A 22,691-nucleotide genomic window follows, 5' to 3' on the forward strand; every position below is an offset into this window, starting at 1 on the left:
CTGCGTTGATTGGTCAGATGACCCAGCAGTGTTTACAGAGATAATACTTATTGTTTAACACGGAGTACAATGATGCTTTTATCAATTAAATCGTGTTATAATAATGATTATAGTCCACTGCTTTGTAGTTTGTAGTAAAAAAACTAAAAATAAGATAAATAATTTAATGTTATGTTAGCGAGCATAGCCCAGAGTTCATATTGTAAAAGCACAATCAGTCTTTGTTTGCATTAGCCCGATGCATAAACATAACGTTTTTACAAAAAAAAAAAAAAATGTAGTTACGTTACTACGAGGTATTACTCTATTCTTTAGACAACTCCGAAAACAACGACAAACACTTCACATATCTCAATACAATTGTCATTGAAGACCTAGAAGCTAAACGGTGCTTACACAACAAACAAAATAATAATTAAGCATGCTACATAAAATATAAAAGCAACAATTATTAATAACACTTACAGGTTGTGATACGGAGGAGGAAGCTGATGCAAATACACTTGGAACTGAACCTTCCTTCAATATCACACGGCTCGCGAATCCAAGTTTGATTGCATTTAAAAAGCAATCGTCTTCAAAATGGCGCGAACAAAGCACAAGGCTCGGACTATACTTCTGTGGTATAGTTGTATGAATTGTAGCCACTTAGTCTTCAAATGCTCCTCCTTGGGCAGATGGAAAAAGTCGGCTTTTGAGTCGCACTTCAGAACACAGCGTCTCGTCGCCATGATATTTTCCCTGGGCTTGGAGTGCAATAAGTGGGCGTATCGTATTCAAATAACTTGACAAGTTGACGTCATCTAGTCAGAGAAAAAGCTTCGGTCTTCTAACGATTCATAAAAATGACTCAGAGTCGACTCTTACTTTTGAAAGACAATAACTTTATATACGGTGCACTTTCATATTTCAAACTTTGCAGGATGTTTTTGTTCACTTAGATCTATGTTACACACTACATGAAAGGTAAATTTCTAAATTCCATAATAGGTGCCCTTTAAATACACACACAATAATGTCAAAATGAGAATTCACGTACACAGTCAGGTTTTAAGTGAACGTTCAAGAGTTGAGAAAGAAAACGCGTGTGTAACAGTATCGATCCGAATAAACCTGCTGCCAAATTATGAGATAGTATTACAAATATCTATATGACAGTATTTCCCGCATGGTACCGATGTCAAAATTGTGGCCAGTGAAAATGCTGAGCGGCTAGTAACTTTGGAAAACAACACTGTGGCTGGTGAGCAATAAAGTTAATGACACAAATGACCAAAGCACATACAAAACTACTAAAGCTTAAATGAAAACATGTAAGTTACTCAAAAACGGCTGAAAAACTAAAAAGAAAACGTTGACTTGATGTACAGGTCACTACAGTGTCTGTGTGCCATGCTCGACTAGATGAGCTACAAACAATTCCATTGGGGAAAAATGAATAAATTATAAAACATTTAAAGAATTAAGGAATTGTCATATGAGTATTTCCACACAAAAATAAAATTCTCTCTAAAACTAAATTTAACCCAAACTGCAAAACCGAAACAAAATTAAGAATAGAATTCATAAAAATTAATATAATATAATTAATATAATATAATATTTTGTGCAATAATTAGAGACAAACTATACACTATAAAGCTTCAGTTTTGTTTTCTTCTATTTTGTGATCCGAGCTTGAATAGAGTCAACAACAGTAAATTTGCATTATCTATACCCTTCGCCCCTCGCTGCTGTCCGCCTCAAATGAATTGCAGGCACAGACAACGATGACTTGACGAAACAAATCATCCTGAATCCCAGCGCATGCTAATGGAGGAAGGCTGACATGCTAATCACTTACTCATTAGCCTGTGTAACGGGATAATACAGGGCAAACTAGTCAAATGAGGCTTCCTTTGTCACCACTGTAACACAGCGGCTTTAGTACGGCTGATAAATCGTGGGCTAGTCAGCGTTCTCATTCTGGAGAGGCAAGCAGACGTGCATTCTGGGAAGTGACATGTTGCAGGTAAAAACTCGCTGCTAATTCTTGAAGTAATCCCTCTTTATCATCTTAAGGAGAAGAAATCACATTAAAGGGATTGCGTCACTTATACAAGATTTCCAGCACGTCTGCTCGACAAAGGTGTCTGAGCCGTGTCATTTTCTATTATACTGCCTGCAGGGTAAATACGACACCCAGGACTCTTATACTGGGATGATGGGAGCAAAGAAAAAAAAAAATCTTATGCAACTCCTCTTTCAGGTTTCATGTTAGTTTAACAAAAACATTTTGGTACAAGATAAAACTGTAGCTGAAATTGTCAACTTAACACATGCTGAAACTTAACACATTATATTTTACCAAGTTTTTAGTAATTGTAAACAGATTGACAACCTGGCCTTGTGGTTGTGTATCCCCTCATTTTACATTTGCAATTCTTTAAAAGACTTGCACTTTATCTTCCCAGTTCTCAAAGCATCTATTGAGTTTTCTTTCACGCATGCCAGCATTGTGTAAAAATCACACTTATGGCACGGCATCTAATGTAACCGCGCTTATATGAGCACTTAATTATGAACTTGGGGGGGTTGTCAGTTTTCTTTGTGAAAAGCTGCGCAGACACACTCATACTTGTTCAGGGGTTTTGGAGAGCAGAGGAAGTGCTTCTAATAGGATTTGGGATCGATGTTTGTGTCAGACTGGCTTGATGAGGTTAGCAGGGTTAAAACAAGAGGAAAAAAAGAAAAAAAAAAAGAGAGAGAGAGAGAGAGAGAGAGAGAGAGAGAGAGAGAGAGAGAGAGAGAGAGAGAGAGAGAGAGAATGGCAAAACAAACAATGAACAAACATGTCCAAAAACAGCAGCAAAGCATGTTTACAATAATGCATACATTTGCTAATTTTCTCTGGCCTACAGTAGTTTAAAATGTAAAAATGTGCAATAACAAACAAACAAACAAACAAACAAACAAAAAAATACTGAATATGTATAATAATGTATTGTTACCATAAGATATTTTTACGTTATCTAATGCTTACAAATGACTTCAGTTAGTGTAATATAACTACCAGTTGGTTTGATTCGGTCATAAATGCACAAACATTTAATAAATAAAAATGAATAAAATAAAATAAATAGCATTAAGGTCACATATTTACACATAACCTCAATGCTAAAAACATTGTTTGTCTATTAGTATTAAGGGGAATAATAATAATAAAATGTTGTTGTCTATTTCCAATGAGGCCATCTATTTATATGACAAAAAATTATCAAATACAGTAAAATAATAAAAAATAAAAAATACTGTCTGTTAATGGTGAGGTCTTTTTAGAAAATGGATGACCTCATACTACAAGGCAATATAATAGGCCATCAAAAATATTACTGCAGAAATCCACAATTAAACTCTAAAAGTGTTTATTCTGCACCAATACTGAAAACTCAACTTGTATATATTTTTTCCAATTAATCTAGAATAATAATATCCCTCCCCCTCTGACTAGCAAGCCCACAGATGTGTCGTAAACTTTAACTTTCTATTTCAATAAGTTGCTATAGCTATAGGATACTTCAGTCTTATTAATTCTTTGCCCATCCCACATAAATCCATTAATCCGTTTTTACTGTCCCATTGCTTCTTATCTCCACCTCTGCGGTGAGCCTGCCGGATCCTTCCCCAGGTTTTCCAGCTCGTGTGCTTCCAGGGGAAGGCCGCAAACCATCGTCCCCGGGCCGAGTGATCCCTCCTGGGGGTTCGACTGGCTCTTAACTGCCCTTGAAGCAGACAAGCGTGGGCACCGCTTCATTCCTGGAGCTGCTCCACCATTAGGTCTAAACACAGTCACGGCTCTGTATGTGTGCGTCTGCAAGCAAACTGGCAAATGTCACAGGTCGAGGTGGGCCAAGCCAGACTGCACCCACCCCTAGACCAGGATCACCCTGAGGAGCGTGTCAAAGGAGGAGGCAGGAGACAGGAATAAAAAGAATGACAGGCTTTATTAAATATAAAAACAATTTGAAAATCCTAATCTAAAATTCCTCTTCCTTCCTCTTCCCAGGAATCCAAGGCAAGTGGGGGGTCAGGCTCACTTCCTTCTGGCGCTGGTGCCAACTCGCAGTGGCAGGTACTGAACAGGTGGGTATCGCAGGTGAGTAAATGAGTCAGGCTTACTTCCTTCTGGCGCTGGTGCCAACTCACAGTGGTAGGTACTGCACAGGTGGGTATCGCAGGTAAGTAAATGAATCAGGCTTACTTCCTTCTGGCGCTGGTGCCAACTCATTGAACAGGTGAGTATCACAGGTGAGTATCGCAGGTGAGTAGGTGGATCAGGGCTCACAGGAGTTGTAAAGGGCGGGCACTTCGCACCATACAGGTGGGCCTCAGGGCTACAGCAGACCCAAGTCGCAAGCGGAGCGGGGCTTTGGCTGGCCCAGACAGAATCAACACTTCAAATAGAGGTGAATAGCTCTCACATGGGTGGCAGGAGACAGAGTCAATAGCTGAACAGGGCTTTCACTGGGACAGACAGCATTCAAACTTCAAGCAGGGGTAAACAGTTCTCACGTGCGTTGCAGGGGACAAAGTCACAAGCTGAGCGGGCGTTCACTGGAACAGACGGAGTCAACACTTCAAATAGAGGTGAACAGCTCTCACGTTGGTGGCAGGAGACAGAGTCATAAGCTGAGCAGGGCTTTCACTGGGGCAGACAGCACACAGACTCCAAGCAGAGGTAAACAGTTCTCACGTGTGTTGCAGGGGACAAAGTCACAAGCTGAGCGGGCGTTCACTGGAACAGACGGAGTCAACACTTCAAATAGAGGTGAACAGCTCTCACATTGGTGGTAGGAGACAGAGTCATAAGCTGAGCCGGGCTCTCACTGGGACAGGCAGCATAAACTTCAAACAGAGGTAAACAGTTCTCACGTGTAGTGTGCGCACGGGGGCTTTTCCTCCTGACATCCAACAGGTGACTGCAATCGATCTTGCTAGACTCTTATGATGGACGGTAGACCAGCATAACACATGGGGAGTGCACGGCGATAAAAGGTAAATCTTCCACACACACACGACAGTCCAATTCCAAACATGCAACGTGATGGGAAACGTCAATTTCAGCACTACAAATCCACTCTTCAAGTGCAAAGTAAGGCCAACACTCACCCAGAGGTCTCGATCTAAAGAGCCGATGATAGTCAGAGTTGGGACAGATGCGGTGAATAATTTCCCCACCACTACAAGCGGCTTCACTTCGCTGGTTTCAATGGCCGAGGGGGAGGCTAGAGATCGACAAGGAATCAGTCTATTTCACTCAGTGCGATGCATACAACGTGATCCAAGCACTTCAAACCAGTATCCAATTTAGTGTAGAAAACATGCGTTTATGAGATTCAATTTGTCAATCACTCATCTCACTCTTTCCCAGTCCAGACGACGAATTCCACTCTTCAAAACTGCCCTCGGATCCCACAAGCAACACTCCGCTTCTTTCACGATGGTCCTTCAGCAGCAACACTCCACAAACATTTCCCAACAGGAGAGAACCACACCAGATCGCCGGGGGAAGACAAAGAAACAACCACACAACGCCGAGGGAGAACACACAGCCTTCTCTTTCTCTTGTGTTTTATCCTCTCCAAACACTGGTGCCACCTCAATCAGGTAATCAAAGTGAAGTCCCCGCACCTGTTGTCAATCTGCCGTTTAGTTGTCATGACGACAGACACACACACAAGCCCGGGGACAGTGTTACACTAAAAGTGTCCCGGCGGGAACACTTCTCTGATGGGATTAGTTCCGGGGATTATTTGTCACCCCGTGACATACCCCCCTGCTAAACCGTTCTAGTCCCGAGAACGGTCTCCAGACACCCAGTCTCCATACCTGGCTGGAGGCTGACCCCGATTCTCTCGTTGCGAACGCCGGGGTGGAGAGATGGGTGCTTCAGGTCGTGGTCCTAGGCCTAGGCCCCTCGGGATCACTGCCCATCCTACCAGCGGGGGCATCCAAGGTGTCTCGGCCGGTGGGTCCTCTACCACTGGCTTTGGGTAATTCGGGCAAGGGCGGATCAGGTTACGATGTAACACCCGTTCGGGGCCCGTCTTCCCTTCGGGCCGTAGGGCATATACAGGTTGGTCCGGATGGGGTTGTCGCTGAACGACATATGGCTGGGCCTCCCATCGGTTGCTCAATTTTCCCTTCCCTTGTCGGCGATTGTCCCGTACCAGCACCCTCTCCCCTGGCAGTAGCGGTGCCTCTCGAGCCGTCCGGTCATACAACCTCTTGTTCTTTAACGCTGCTCGGTTAATCTGGCCAGAGACTCGTTCGTACGCCGACTGGAGGCGTCGATGGTGTCCCGTCACCCAATCTGTCAAACTACTCCCCTCTTCCCCTGCAGTGGTCCCCAGAAGCATATCCATCGGAAGTCTCACATGTCTGCCGAACATCAGGTAAGTGGGGGCGTAACCAGTGATACTGTGCACACTATTATTGTAGGCCTGTATCATCGCCGGGAGTCTGTCGACCCAATGGCCTTGCTGTTCCTCCTCTAAGGTTCCTAATAAACTCAGCAAGGTCTGATTAAATCTTTCACACCCCCCGTTCCCTTGGGGGTGGTAGGGAGTCGTATGGGTCTTCTTGCATCCGTACAGTTGGCACAGCTCATGGATCACCCTGGACTCAAAGTTGGTTCCTTGGTCCGAGTGGAAAATTTCTGGGCATCCAAATGGTTGGATCACATACCTCCAGAGGGCGTTGGCAGTCGTGATGGCGGTTTGGTCCACAGTTGGGATGGCCCAAGCATACTTGGTAAACAGATCGGTTACCACAAGGATATTCTGGATCTGATCCGCTGGCCGTCCCAAAGTCAGATAATCCATGGCCACCATATGCAGCGGTGCCTTGGCCTGAATCGGAACCAGCGGTGCCCGTGCCTCCTTCTTGGTTTTAAACAGCATGCAGCGTGGGCACCTCCGAAGGTAAGTCCTTGTGCTACCCTCCATTCCGGGCCAGTAGAAATGTCGCCTCACCAGTGCCAATGTCCTCTCCTGTCCCTGATGTCCCATCCTGGCGTGATATGCCTCCAGTAAAGCCTGACAACGCCCTTCAGGGACCACGATTTGGCAGACCCCATCGCCCCGACCTGGGTCCTGGAGGGCCCTACAGAGCACGCCTTCCTTCAAATGGAGTCTCCCCCTCTGTCCCAGCAGGCCCCGCACAATCCGAGTCTGAGCTCGGCGTCCCGCACCCTCAGGCCAAGCCTTCTGTTCTAGCCACGTTCGGACCAACGCTACATCTGCATCCTCGCCCTGCCACAGCCTCCATCGTTGTGGGTCCCACCCCCAACAAGGGGGGGGTTCCTCTGGCGTTTGCCCCGGTGCCTCTACCACTCCCACCATCAGTCCCTCGTCGGACCCCGCTTCTGGTGCCGGTACCTGGCCTGCCGATCCTTCACCGGGTAGCCTGGAGAGTACATCGGCATTAGTGTGTTCTCTTCCTGGCCGGTACTGGAGCTGGTAGTCAAAATTGGCCATTTGTGCTGCCCAGCGCTGTTCCACCGCCCCCAGTTTAGCAGTCTGCAAATGTACCAACGGGTTATTGTCCGTGACGACCCGTACCTTGGCTCCCCACAAATAGTCCTTGAATTTTTCACACAACGCCCACTTCACAGCCAGCAACTCAAGCTTAAAAGAACTGTAGTTGGCGTCGTTCTTCTCCGTTGGATGTAGACTTCGGCTTGCATAGGCAATTACCTTTTCCTCTCCCTGCTGCTTCTGTGCCAAAACGGCCCCCAAGCCCAGGTGGCTAGCGTCGGTGTACAGGATGAAGGGTTGTGTGAAGTCGGCGTAGGCCAGGATCGGGGCCTGTAGTAGTTCCTGCTTGAGCCTCTGGAAGGCGGCTTCACAGGCCGGATCCCATTGGATTGAAGGGGACCCTCGGCCCCGGACTCGTCCCGTACCTCCCAGCAACTGGTTGATCGGTTTGGCGATTTTAGAGAAGTCTTTAATAAATCGCCTATAGTACCCCACGAAGCCCAGGAACGAACGAACCTGACGCACCGTCTTGGGCGCAGCCCATTCCTGCACTGCCACCACCTTCTCTGGATCAACTGAAATCCCCGCCGCACTCACCACATGCCCCAAGAATTTAACCTCTTTGCAGAAGAGCTGGCACTTGTCTGGCTGGAGCTTCAACCCATAGCGCTCAAGGGAGCGGAAGACTTGCTCTAGGTGCTCGAGATGGGACTTGAAATCTGGAGAGTAGACGATGACATCGTCTAGATAGACGAGGGTGGTGTCCATCAGTTGGTCGCCTAAACAACGCTGCATCAGCCGTTGGAACGTGGCTGGAGCGTTGCAGAGGCCGAACGGCATCCGGTCCCATTCATATAGGCCGAAGGGGGTAGTGAATGCTGTCTTCTCCCGGTCATGCTCATCCATCTGCACCTGCCAGTAGCCGCTGGCCAAGTCAAGAGTGGAATACCAGGTGGCTTGTGTGAGGCTCGTGAGGGAGTCTTCAACTCGAGGCAACGGGAAAGCATCTCTTTTGGTTACTTGGTTCAGCCTTCGGTAATCCACACAAAACCTCCAGGAACCCGTTTTCTTTCGAACCAGTACTATCGGGGCGGCCCAAGGGCTACTGCTCTCTCGAATAATTCCCTTGTCAAGCATCCCTCGCAAAAGGGTGCGGACCTCCGAGTACAGGGTCGGGGGCACGGGTCGATAGCGCTCTCGGCTGGGTGCAGCGTCCCCAGTTGGGATTTGATGTCGTACTACATCCGTGCGGCCGTAGTCCTCATCGTGAGTGGAAAACAAGTGCTGCCATTCCCTCAGGAACTCTTGGAGTTGTCCCAATTGCTCTTCCCCCAGTCCTTCACCCCGTAATGACTCCCCCGTCAGGTGGGCAGGCAATCCTCTTCCTGCCTCTCCTACCCCCGGACTCGCTCGTGCCAGGGCCACCTCGACCACTGTTGGGCTCACTTGATTGAAGTTAACTTCACCCTGTTCACGAATCTGTTGGGGCCTCACTGAGGTCACTCGGGCCAAACGCTGATGACGGTACAAGTGAACAGGGAAGGGGTTCGTGTTCCTGACTCGCACTAAGACCCGGCCTCCCTGAGCAGTCGCCAATCCCCGTGCGACTTCCACCTTGGGACCATCCTCATGGGGTTCCACCATGACCCAATCTTCCGGACTATAAAGTCGAGGAGGCAACCTGACCCAGACCACCGCCTCGCTCTGAGCTGGGATGGACAAGGCGTAACGGCAGACTACTCTTCCCGTGCTTTCCCGGTCCCCCTGTTGTTCAGCCAGACATACCCGGCGGCAATCGGCCCTGATGCGATCCCACTCCTGTCCGGCCGAGGTTGCAGCTGCTCGAGCCGGTCTACCCCGGAATAGCTCTTCCCAACAGTCCGAAATGACATTCATCCCAAGCAGGGCACGATGAGACCCCAGGCATGTATCTCGTACGACCACCACTCCTTTCTGAGGCACTACGACTCCATGAATCTTGAGATCAGTCACCAGATATCCCACATACGGGATGTCGAGACCATTCGCCCCACGTAGCGTCAACCAGGGGGCTTCCGCAGGCGGTCGACCTTCGGCGCCAAACAACTCATGGGCCAAGCTTTCGGAAAATAGGGTCACTTGGGAGCCTGTATCCAAAAGGCACTGCACTTCCTGTTCATTGACCTGAACCACCACCACCGGGCAACAGCCCACCAGGCGGCTCCTAGAAGATGTAAGCAGGGAGGGGTCTGACAAGGGGGTCCCGACCACTTGACCCACAGTGGCCGGAAACTCTAAAAACCCCCTTGCGATGCACGTCGAGCAGGACACTGACGGAAGTAATGTCCCGGCTCTCCACAGCCGTTGCAGATGGGACGCCCATGCTCATCCCACTGGAATCGAGAGCCCGAAGGTCGGGATGGGCGGCGGTCGGGGGGACGATTCCCATCGGAGTAAGCCCGCTCCCGGGGTAAAGAGGACAACTGGAGGCGTTCTCGACGAAGCTCCTCCATAAAAGATTTCGACAGGTCAGACATTTGTTCCCGCACGTCTCTCTTCAGCTCTTCCCGGAGGGCCTCCTTCCAATCGGGTGCCGTAGTAGCCGAAGGGGTGCCAACAACATTCGTGGCTAAACAGCTGGGAGGATCCACACTCTCCGTGAGATCATGCTCAAGGGCCAGTGCTTCTCGTCGAAGCTCTTCAAAGGTCAGATTCGGAGTTCGTCGAAATTGCACCCGCAGACTCTGACGCACAGGGCCTTCCCGTAGCCCCAATAAGAATTGATCTCGTAGTAGAACCTCTCCTCCCTCCAGGCCATGATCCTGCCTCCCCGAAAGTCTAGAAAACTGCTCTCGTAGTTGCAAGGTAAATGCTCGAACAGATTGGCGAGGGCCTTGCCGAGAATTGAAGAACTGCGTCCTCAGAACAGCCACCGGGGTGGTGTCCCCATATTGTCCCGTGAGAAAGTCAAAAATGGCCTGGACAGTCGCTCGAGTTGCTTCCGGTGCTGCCTGAACTTCTCTTCTCGCTTCCCCTTCCAAGGAGTTTAAAACAAACTGAACCTTCTGCAGGGCACTCAGACCTTGGAGCCCTGCCAAGTACTCCACCTGGATCTTCCACATCGACAAGCTCATTTCAGATCCCGGGCCTCCATACTTCGGAGCCCACGGGGAACCCATGAAAATCGGCATGACAGGTTGCCGAGCCCCAGGCTCTTCCTCCTCCGCCATCTCAACCTCTGATCGCTCAACTCAAGGTGAATCCTGCCGACTACGCCAAAATATGTCACAGGTCGAGGTGGGCCAAGCCAGACTGCACCCACCCCTAGACCAGGATCACCCTGAGGAGCGTGTCAAAGGAGGAGGCAGGAGACAGGAATAAAAAGAATGACAGGCTTTATTAAATATAAAAACAATTTGAAAATCCTAATCTAAAATTCCTCTTCCTTCCTCTTCCCAGGAATCCAAGGCAAGTGGGGGGTCAGGCTCACTTCCTTCTGGCGCTGGTGCCAACTCGCAGTGGCAGGTACTGAACAGGTGGGTATCGCAGGTGAGTAAATGAGTCAGGCTTACTTCCTTCTGGCGCTGGTGCCAACTCACAGTGGTAGGTACTGCACAGGTGGGTATCGCAGGTAAGTAAATGAATCAGGCTTACTTCCTTCTGGCGCTGGTGCCAACTCATTGAACAGGTGAGTATCACAGGTGAGTATCGCAGGTGAGTAGGTGGATCAGGGCTCACAGGAGTTGTAAAGGGCGGGCACTTCGCACCATACAGGTGGGCCTCAGGGCTACAGCAGACCCAAGTCGCAAGCGGAGCGGGGCTTTGGCTGGCCCAGACAGAATCAACACTTCAAATAGAGGTGAATAGCTCTCACATGGGTGGCAGGAGACAGAGTCAATAGCTGAACAGGGCTTTCACTGGGACAGACAGCATTCAAACTTCAAGCAGGGGTAAACAGTTCTCACGTGCGTTGCAGGGGACAAAGTCACAAGCTGAGCGGGCGTTCACTGGAACAGACGGAGTCAACACTTCAAATAGAGGTGAACAGCTCTCACGTTGGTGGCAGGAGACAGAGTCATAAGCTGAGCAGGGCTTTCACTGGGGCAGACAGCACACAGACTCCAAGCAGAGGTAAACAGTTCTCACGTGTGTTGCAGGGGACAAAGTCACAAGCTGAGCGGGCGTTCACTGGAACAGACGGAGTCAACACTTCAAATAGTGGTGAACAGCTCTCACATTGGTGGTAGGAGACAGAGTCATAAGCTGAGCCGGGCTCTCACTGGGACAGGCAGCATAAACTTCAAACAGAGGTAAACAGTTCTCACGTGTAGTGTGCGCACGGGGGCTTTTCCTCCTGACATCCAACAGGTGACTGCAATCGATCTTGCTAGACTCTTATGATGGACGGTAGACCAGCATAACACATGGGGAGTGCACGGCGATAAAAGGTAAATCTTCCACACACACACGACAGTCCAATTCCAAACATGCAACGTGATGGGAAACGTCAATTTCAGCACTACAAATCCACTCTTCAAGTGCAAAGTAAGGCCAACACTCACCCAGAGGTCTCGATCTAAAGAGCCGATGATAGTCAGAGTTGGGACAGATGCGGTGAATAATTTCCCCACCACTACAAGCGGCTTCACTTCGCTGGTTTCAATGGCCGAGGGGGAGGCTAGAGATCGACAAGGAATCAGTCTATTTCACTCAGTGCGATGCATACAACGTGATCCAAGCACTTCAAACCAGTATCCAATTTAGTGTAGAAAACATGCGTTTATGAGATTCAATTTGTCAATCACTCATCTCACTCTTTCCCAGTCCAGACGACGAATTCCACTCTTCAAAACTGCCCTCGGATCCCACAAGCAACACTCCGCTTCTTTCACGATGGTCCTTCAGCAGCAACACTCCACAAACATTTCCCAACAGGAGAGAACCACACCAGATCGCCGGGGGAAGACAAAGAAACAACCACACAACGCCGAGGGAGAACACACAGCCTTCTCTTTCTCTTGTGTTTTATCCTCTCCAAACACTGGTGCCACCTCAATCAGGTAATCAAAGTGAAGTCCCCGCACCTGTTGTCAATCTGCCGTTTAGTTGTCATGACGACAGACACACACACAAGCCCGGGGACAGTGTTACACTAAAAGTGTCCCGGCGGGAACACTTCTCTGATGGGATTAGTTCCGGGGATTATTTGTCACCCCGTGACACAAACACACCTCGCCAGCAGTTTCTGCATACCCAGAATGCCTGAGCTTTGCCTGTGTGGTCAAGCAAGAATGAGTCTGTGTATATGTCATATGTGCACCTGGGACTGATCAATTCTTCTTCTATGGACAGATTCGCCCTTGTGTTTCAAATCGCAAACTCTCAGGACTCTCAAAAGTACAAGTGGAGTGCCGTCACTGTCTGTGTCATAACTCGCAGTGGCCATTTGAACGCCTGGAGTCTAGTTCAGGCAGATGGTATTTAACTACAGTGAGATTAGCTGGCCTTACAGCCATCTGTGAGCAAGCCATGTACCTGAGATCAATGAAGAAAGAGAGCTGTGAAAGAAAGAGGAAGATATTTAAAGAGCAAGATATGGGGATATAGCACGCGTTCTGCAAACACAGCTGGCAATTAACACTTCATTTCCATGTTTACCATGTTTCGTAACTGGTCACGACGCACTGTGGTTTATCTACACCTACATGAAAGGAAGTGCGATACAAATATGCTCGGATGTGAGTGTCGAGAACGGAGATCTAATATAAACATGTTGGTTTGTCACCCATGCATTCAAGTCAGGCTCATATATGTATTACATGAATTGGTAACACTTTACAATAAGGTTCATTATACATTAGTAAACTTGTTAACATGAACTAATAATGTACAATACTTCTACAGCATTTATTAATATTAGTTCATATTAATTTGCTGTAATTAATTAAGCTGTATTTTAATTAACTAACATTGACAAAGATTAATACATACAGTAACATATTGTACAGTATTGCTCATTGTTAGTTCACGTTATGTTAGCTAATGTTAACTATTGAACCTTATTGTAAAGTGTTACCGATGAACTTCTATGAACTGCTACTCTATGTTGAAATGTTCAACAGGAAACTCTGGCTTTTCTTTGAGCCCAGACTTTCCAACATGGGGGCGTCACGGCGTGCTAAATATAACTGACGGTAAGTTGGTATTGGTCATTAGTGCTAAAGCCTTATACACGTTTTAAAAATAGAATAAACACCCAGAAAAAGTTTGACTCTAAACATATTATGCACATATGTTGCTTTTTATTAGTTATATATTATTATGTATTATTTATATTTTGCTCTAAAAATGTTGGCTGCATTAAATAACCAGTCTAACCAATCCATACTGTTCAGACAAAAATAACTTGAACACTTGTTAACTTGAAATAACTGTAATTACAGTCTGAAGTTCTCCGGTCTTTTGGCTTCTGGCAAAATATTGCATTGCAGCTTACAGAGACAGATATGAACTTACAGAGACACATAGATATGAACTTACAGAGACATATAGTGTCCAGCCACAGTTTTTTTTTTACTTTTTGACTGACACTTTTGACTGGCATTTTCACTCTAAAAAAATCTAAATAAACTATATTACAAAAAAAAGACATATATATATATACACACACATACTAACAAATCTAAATAATATAGTTTATAATTTATAGAAAAAAATTCTAGATCAAATGTAATTATTATTTTTAATATCTATTTTTTTATATCAATCATTGAACAGAATTGCCTCGAAAGTACAAATATTTCACCAATCACGCATGGCTATTTCTCACATCAAGGAACGTATGCCAAAATCTTTCAGTGACTAATGACTCAAATTTGGTCTGTTCCTTGCACAAAGTTATCGCATGACTTCAGATGCTCTCGTGTCATAAGGACCAGTTTAATACTTTTTTTTTTCTTTTTTTTTTAAGTTTAACTGTGCTTGGATACGACATGAGAGAGACTAAACAATGGCAAAATGTTCAAATTTGAGTGAACTACCCCTTTAATTGTTGGTCTACATGAAAATATGTCACACTGAATTGCTTTGTCTGTTGCATCTGTTCAGTGACAAAGACGGTTTGTCAAGTTATAAACTGTTTAACATTTAAAAATGCACTTTCAGACACTTTCATTCAGTTGCAGTTCTCAGTCGAGTCGAGTCGAATCTTGTCTGTCTCTCTGTCTATCATCTATCTGTCTGTTTCTATCAAAAACCATTAATGCATGCCAAAAAGTGCATACATTAAAAAGCATATTAAATCAACAGTTTGATCAAATACAATGATTAGATATACAAATGTATTTTTATAAGGAGACTGAGCATAAATTGAACCACATTCAACACATTAAGACACAGAGAGAGGCTGTTCCAGAAAAGTGCCATTAACCAAGTTAACAGTAAATGACGACAGACTAATGATTTGAGTGCTCTATATAATTGAATTCAGGAATATTAATTGCAGAGCGGCCTTGCTCTAATCTGTGGGTCCTGGTAGATTTGAGCCTCAGATTCACCTGTATATGTGAGCATATGGCAGCCACCGTTGGAATCTGCCGGTAAGCTGAGGTTTGCGACCTAACACATATGAGTGCGCCCGTAACATCTGCTCTGATACAGCGCCGCGAGATGCTAAAAATGAACACAGGCTGACATAATCCACACATAAACACAAAAATAAGTTTAGAAGTGCACTTCCTTTTTAACATGCACCAGAGTGCTGTTCTTATCGTACCTATAGGCTGCAAGGTGACAAAGAAGAGAGTCACCCTCTTTCCGAGGATTTTGCCTGTTGAATCAACGCTTTGAATTTCATCTGTTGGGCGCTCGAGGGAAAAAAAAAATATATTTTTCTTTCCTTATTTCTTTTCTGTCTTTCTTTCTAACCTAAAAATGAAAGATATATATTTCTTTCAGGGATTGTGATATGAGAAATGTACCTTTCCTTGATATTTGAGAGTTAATTGTACTATAGTAACATACTGTATCTGTAAAATCACCCTTAAAAGGACTCAAAATATCTTCCCCAATCCAAAAAAAGACTAGTTTAAAACAAACTGAGCTACAAAAATGTCTCATTCCAAAATACTCCAATTTCTACTGTCAGAAACATTAGCATGACCACCAACATGTACACATCAACAAGGGCTGGTCAGTGTTTAGCAACTTGGCATGCACTGTCAAAGTGAGGTAAAAACAAAGTCGTTGGTCTAAACAACATTTTGAAAGTTTGCCAAGCGATGTGATGTGTGCAGCATCTGCATAACCTTACTAAGGAGGATCCCAACATAAAGACAGAGTGGCTCAGTATTGTTTTTAACAAGGTCCCTAAATTAGCAATTCAAATGAGTCTGTGCACTGTTTAAAAGTGAAGAGGCCAGACAATTATGGCATTTCTGTGTAATGAACCTCATGTTCATGTACTGAATTGGGACATTTCATGGAAAACAGGAGTTCCCTTGCTCTAATAGAACAGTTGATATACTATGCACGCACAACGCTGTTGCCATCTGCCTTGAATCTTTATAGAAACTCCAATGCAAAAATGGGTCATTCACAACAAGCTACGGTTATGATGTCAGAACTATCAGCACATTAACATACGACTACCTACATTTACATAATGTATCAACTATAAGCTTAACACAACTCTGACTCAACTGACAAAAAACAACAACAACAAGCAGCCATTTAGAACAGAGGTAATTTCCATTATCTTAAAGGTACAGTAGCAAAACTGTAAAAAAAAAAGAAGAAAAAAAGAAAGAAAAAAAAGTCAATTCTTGTCATAAAAATGTTCTGAAAAAAATCTATCAATGCAGTGAATTAATAATTTTGGCACCAGTTTGAATCTAATGTGAAATGCTATTCACAACCCATTTTATTTGAGTGAAGAAAGAAAGAAAAAAGTAGGGCTGAACATGTAAAATATGCACAGATGAATTATTACCAATCATACCTGGATCATAGAGCTGCACAATTAATCATTAAAAGATTGATTCAAACACCCAAGCGATCTCATTCCTACATGACAATGATTTGGCAATGTCTATTAAACCTTTAACCAAAATCACACCGGATTCAGATCTGCGTTGGCACTGCCGCTGAGCCGGAGAGAGCAGTTCTCATGTTTAGATATGAAACAGCTTCACAAACAGCTTCTACCAGAAAGACTCGGGAGAATAGATACTCGACAATTGTACATTTATTAACAGCCCAGCAAGCCACATGCAATAAGTTCTTTGGCGTAGGCCCCATCCGTAACTCGCAATCCGAGGGTACGGATTCAGCATTTCCCGCCTGAAGATGGCGGGGGCGCAGCCGACCCCCAATGCGGTATTGGAAGGGACCATCCTGGTGGTGGTGAGGAGGTTGAAGGGGAAATCCTATGGTGATAGGAAGGATGGACGGAGGAACCCATCTCTTGCTGGAGGGAAGAAATCATCTTGGTGGTGGAGGGGTGGATGGAGGTGAGTGAAGCGTCAGCATCTGCGAACTCAGACAAGTGTAAGTACGGTTCTTTTATACTTCTAGTATTAAAACGTGATTGGATAGATGAGAAGATAATCAATGACGCAACAATTGAGTCTTCCCAGCAGAACTTACGCTAAAGCTTCCATTTCTGTGTTACAAATATTACAATTATATTTCGGATACAAACACTGATGTCTACGGAAGTGATCAAAATAGAGCAAATCCTTTTGAAAGTAACTTGGCACTTCAAATAACGATTGTATCGATTATATCGTTTCGCCACTAGGCGTAATATGTAGTGATAAGTAGGCGTTAAGTCACTTATATATATAAGGGACTTAAAAATGTAAGTCATTGAATTATTCATTCAAGACATTTGTTCAAAAACGCTGATTCATACCGTAATGAAACAAGTATTTATGAGTGAGTCATTGACATTCAAACTATTTTTTAAACAATTCCTTCGAATCAATTACAACATTTTAAATAGACTGCAGCAATGAACATTTTGTCAGATCCTCTAGAATATTTTGTTTAGTGGTTTCTTTTCTGTTCAGAATCGTGGGAGAATCGTGATTCTCAAATGATCCAGAATCGTGAACTTCTTACTGGATCAAGAAAACCAGTCTGAGATCAGTTGCAAGAAGCCAACAGCAGGGTACGGGATGCTCTGGAGGTGAACTGTTTTCTTTAGCAAAAGAGAGCCACAGGGAAGGAGGGAGGCGAAGAGTAATTGGAGCCTTGTGGAGGATAGTTTTCAGACTGTTGGCTTCAAGGCCACAGAAAATGATAAATGAATAAAAGAGGATTTTGATAAGGGCTTTGGAAATAGTTTTCTGAGGCTGAGATAAGGCTCATATTCGATGGAATTATCTTAGGGCTGGTCTGGTACAGTTTGTTCAGGTGACGCATTGCGGACATTAATTCAATCGTTTCTCGCTCTTTCTCTCCTCCCTCGGTTGCGGGCATCAAAGTCTGAGCAAAACAATGAATCCTTAGAGCTTCTAGACTCCTTAAGCAACAGCACTGCTGTTTCAGCAAATATATATATATATGTTTTGTTTTGGTCACAAATTTGCTTTCGGAAGATCAAACAAGGGTAGATCTATTCATAGTCACAAAGGGCAAGTGTTTGAATTCAAAATTCCACTCCAAATGGTTTGTGCAGCCCAGGTTTCTACCATACTATTCAAACTATACACAATATCATAAAAGAAAGTCAACCAGTAACCCTCATGTCTTGAGGACCCAAAAATACTTACTTTTTTTCTGTGAAACACAAAGTGATATGTTAAGTAGGATATTCATACTACTCGGTTCCATACAATGAAAATAAATGGCGATCACAGTGTTCCTCATACAAAGCTATTGTATGACATACAGTGCATAAATCATACGGATTGTTGTTCTTGTGAACAGTAGCAGTAAACAGCTACTGTTATTTTTGACCTTTTAAGAGCTGGAAAAATGTTCCCTTTTCACTTTCATTGTAGAAGAGATCAGCATGACATTGGCAAAAAGTTCTCTATTTTTGTGTTCCACAGAAGAAAGAAAGTGCTGGTTTCTAAGAGCATGACGTTGAATTTATGATGACTGAATTGTTTTACTTTTGGATGAACTATTCCTTTAACATGTCAAATTTAACTTGTTACCTAATTTGATATTTCCCATTCAATCATCTCTCTGAATAGAATTAAAGCCTAAGATTAAGAATAACATTATGTTCCATTAAACGTCTTCTGTGGAATATTCCTACTTTATAACACCTACCATGAACGTATAATTTCAAACACTATACATGCATTTTTTTTTTTTTTTTTAAACATACAAATAATGTCTTGCCTGAAAATAGTCTATATTTAAAATGAATGCATCTTTGCTTCTAATGCAATGATACATTATAAATGTGCCACAAGTGTCCAAATACTTTTTGGCAATCAAAGACCAACTGCTAAAAAAACAACATAATAATTGTGATTATTTTTTTAAATATTTCAACGACCCCAACAAATCTGGCTTTTCCCCACAAACATGCCATCAGATTCCCCATAGCAGAAAGATGAATAGACAACGCGCTCTGAACCTTGACCTATAAATGCCCCAGGCAACATCCATTCCCCTAACCTTCTGCAGTCAGACATATTTTATGGGCAGCACTGGAGAACTTGGAAAAACAACCTGAAACAAATTCGCCCTAGTGTCACTTTCCCAAGTCATAAACTAGCATTCTATGGACTGCATCAAGTTCCATTCTGCTTTCCACAATATATCAAAGGAAGGCAGATTCATAAAAGACCTTGTCTCCCACTCAATATGCCATATGAAGGAAATAATAATGTAGTGACTGTGACTATAGTTTTCATGTATAAGACAGTTTAGATTACTTTGAAAGTGTTTTTTAAATAGAGGCTTGCTTTGGCTGTTAATGAATGGGCATTTCTTCATTATTTTGCGCAGTTTAGGCCAAGGTAAAACAACCATATTTACTGTATGTCCTGATTTCATTTAGCTCGTTTTCTCCTTTTATGAATCTGCATAAAATGTTTTAGAGTGAAACAAAATATCGCAAAACACATCCAATCAACTACTCAGGTTTGTGCTGATATTTTCCCTCCAAAATGATGACATCCTTTCCTGGAGGATGATATCATTAGGGAAAGAAAACCTATCCCTATCAATTTATTCACACACATCATATTTTCAAGTAAAATAATTATACATTATATTTGCAATGTCTAAAACCCTTTGATGAATACACATTTGTCCAAAAAGACACCTGTCGAGAGCCTGTTGAACCTTTCATAACAGTCCAATCTGTGCTCTGACCCTCATGAAAGCCCCAGGACTAGACCAGGACTAGATATTTCACAAACCATTCCAAGGCCATATGTTTGGTTTGAATACTGGAAGAAAAATTAAACTGTAGTGTTCGTCTACAGTGAAATTGCCAATAATTTGTTCCGCCATCTTGTGTACACTACATAAAAACGTCCAAAAAGAGTTTGATGAAAAAAAAAAAAAATGCTAACAAAAATATTTCTAGAGTGTAGGGAGACCGATTCGATTACGTCATTTGCAGTGCTTCATGGGAGTGGGTGGAGCTAAAGAGCTAGGTTTGCTTGTTTCAATTTTCTGATTGGTGGATTTTTTTTCTTCTTTTCCAGTATCATGGGTAATTTAGTTTTTACTTCTGTTGCACTCTATTTGACTTCTTCAAATCATTTTTTTAAAATATAAAAGTTAACATCTAAATGCTCTAAACTAAACTGCAAAACATGTAAGTGCTTGAGAGCAGGTCTAGACTCCCGCGGTGGTTATGTGTTTTTCTTGTTTTCTTCACCTCTGAACGATGAACGATTACTACTGGGAAAGGATAAATGCAAAGTTCAGTAAACTTCTCACTTCATGCGGAGTCTTACGGGCTCAGGGTATGTTTTCCCTCAGTATTGCTACCTTTTATTTTGTGGAATATAATAACATGATTTTTTTTTTAGTATAAACACCACTTAGTGCCTCCAAGGTGTGCAAATTTGTGAATGTGGTCAAGCCAACAAAAACACATAAAATAATAACTAATAAAATCTCTAGAAACGGTATGAATTATAAATTACTGGTATGAATTATTTAGCAGTATTTCTTTTTGTGGACGCCACTGAAGACGAATTATAATCTAAGAAATTCCGAAGGAAAAAAAAACATGTCATAAACAGTTTCCTGTCAAAATAATTTCTTCATGTCTTCAAATAGCTTGAATGGAACTCTACATCCTCGTCTACACATCGATGTATCTGAATGCTAATGCATTTTATGTATCGCTCTATACAATGTCGGAAACATAACGGTAATTGATATGATTAGCCTTTAGCTTTAATACATTATCAAACAGCTAATAATGTGTTGCTAATGTTACACAAACCATGTTCAGACAGCTGCCTTCTGAAAATGACAGGATTGGTTTGTTTGTGACAGTAGGAACCAGGGGCAGTTTCAAACCATGTTTTTATAATAATAATAATAATTTGTTACATTTATATTGCGCTTTTTCTAGGACCTCAAAGCGCTTCAGACATGGAAGGGGGGAATCTCCTCAACCACCACTAATGTGCAGCATCCACCTGGATGATGCGACGGCAGCCATATTGTGCCAGAACGCCCACCACACACCAGCTTACTGGTGGAGAGGAGACACTGATGAAGCCAATCAGTATATGGGGATTATTAGGAGGCCATGATGGACAGAGGCCAAGGGTGAAATTTGGCCAGGACACCGGGGTTACACCCCTACCCTTTTTCGAAGGACATCCTGGGATTTTTAATGACCACGGAGAGTCAAGACCTCGGATTAACGCCTCACCCGAAGGACGGTGCTCTTTGACAGTATAGTGTCCCCATCACTATACCGGAGCGTTAGGACCCACACAGACCACAGGGTGAGCGCACCCTGCTGGCCTCACTAACACCTGTGTATTATTTGAGCTAAAACTAAACACAATTGAAGCTTTTATAAAACTATAAGCTTCGCATTTCTCATTTATTTCTATTCATTTCTAAACGCTCCAATTGCTAAACTGTAAAATGACAGTTAAAATGATTATTAACAGATTTATAGCTCAAACAATAGTTAACAAAATCATTAAAGTGATTTTATAAGACTAAAAACTTCACATTTCTGGTTTGAAATGCTTAAAAAGTTACTTTATCTACTTCAATTTTAAGTGCCTCATTTTAACATCCATTCCTGCTTTTTTAAAGATTTTTTTTTAATTCATGTACTGAACCCTGAACCCAGACGTACTAAAAACCCCTGCAATGGATTCAAAATGGCACAAAAAGAGACTCAAGATCATGAGCAAAGCCTGTTGTAGCAGCATGTGTTCTAGGAACAGAACACCACATGGGAGTCTTGAGCACTTCCATAATTATACCTGTAATAATATACCCTGTAATCATTCCTTGAGTTGATTCAGAGTCTGTCTTTGTTTGCAAACAATATAATCCGTATGCTAAACACACCACACACATGCGCGACAGAGCCACACCTGTGCAATGTATTTTGAAGAGAAAAAGTGGACCGTTTGTATTAGACAATGCAACTGATGGTTTTGAATGCATGGCGGCATCCTGTGTGAATGGCATCCAAAGGATCTAAATCCATTTGACTCTAAAGTTTTGTTTGTTCGGCATGTACCAAAGCGTCTTATGAAGACGAGTGCGTGGAAACTTTTGGAGGTGAATCCAAAGGCAAAAATACACAGTGAAACTGACGTCTTTTCCTCCAGTTCACAATAATAAACAGCTGCTTCTAGTAGGCCTACTAATGATAATAATCACACTAGATGCAAACATACTGTGATTTAGACCGACAAAATATGAAGAGAGACCTGTCCACAGGTTTCATCCTTGTGAAAATCTGTTGACATTTCACTTGCAAATGCATAAAGTCTGTTGCTGATATAAATATGCATGAGGGTAGCACATGCCGGAAATAAAGAGAGGCACTTAAATATCAATAGCACTGGAGGTCTCTGGAAGTGTCGTTATAATTAGCTTTTAACGAAGACGCAAGTGTCTGCCGGCATTTGAGGCATAAAGGAATGGAGGATTCCTGAATAGAGTTGCATTCTTGTGCGGTAGACTTCATTAAACCAACCACCAAGCATGAAGAGGACTTATCGAAAAATG

General features: G+C 43.5%; 1 protein-coding gene across 2 annotated transcripts in view; it reads right to left on the bottom strand.

Moving 5' to 3' along the window:
* Window positions 1-22,691, bottom strand: part of LOC306990083 (cadherin-18) — a 267,205-nt gene that overhangs the window by 134,237 nt on the left and 110,277 nt on the right. The window lies entirely within an intron of this gene.

The sequence above is a fragment of the Phoxinus phoxinus genome (genome assembly GCF_949152265.1).
Source record: "Phoxinus phoxinus genome assembly, chromosome: 21".
Lineage (NCBI taxonomy): Eukaryota > Metazoa > Chordata > Actinopteri > Cypriniformes > Leuciscidae > Phoxinus > Phoxinus phoxinus.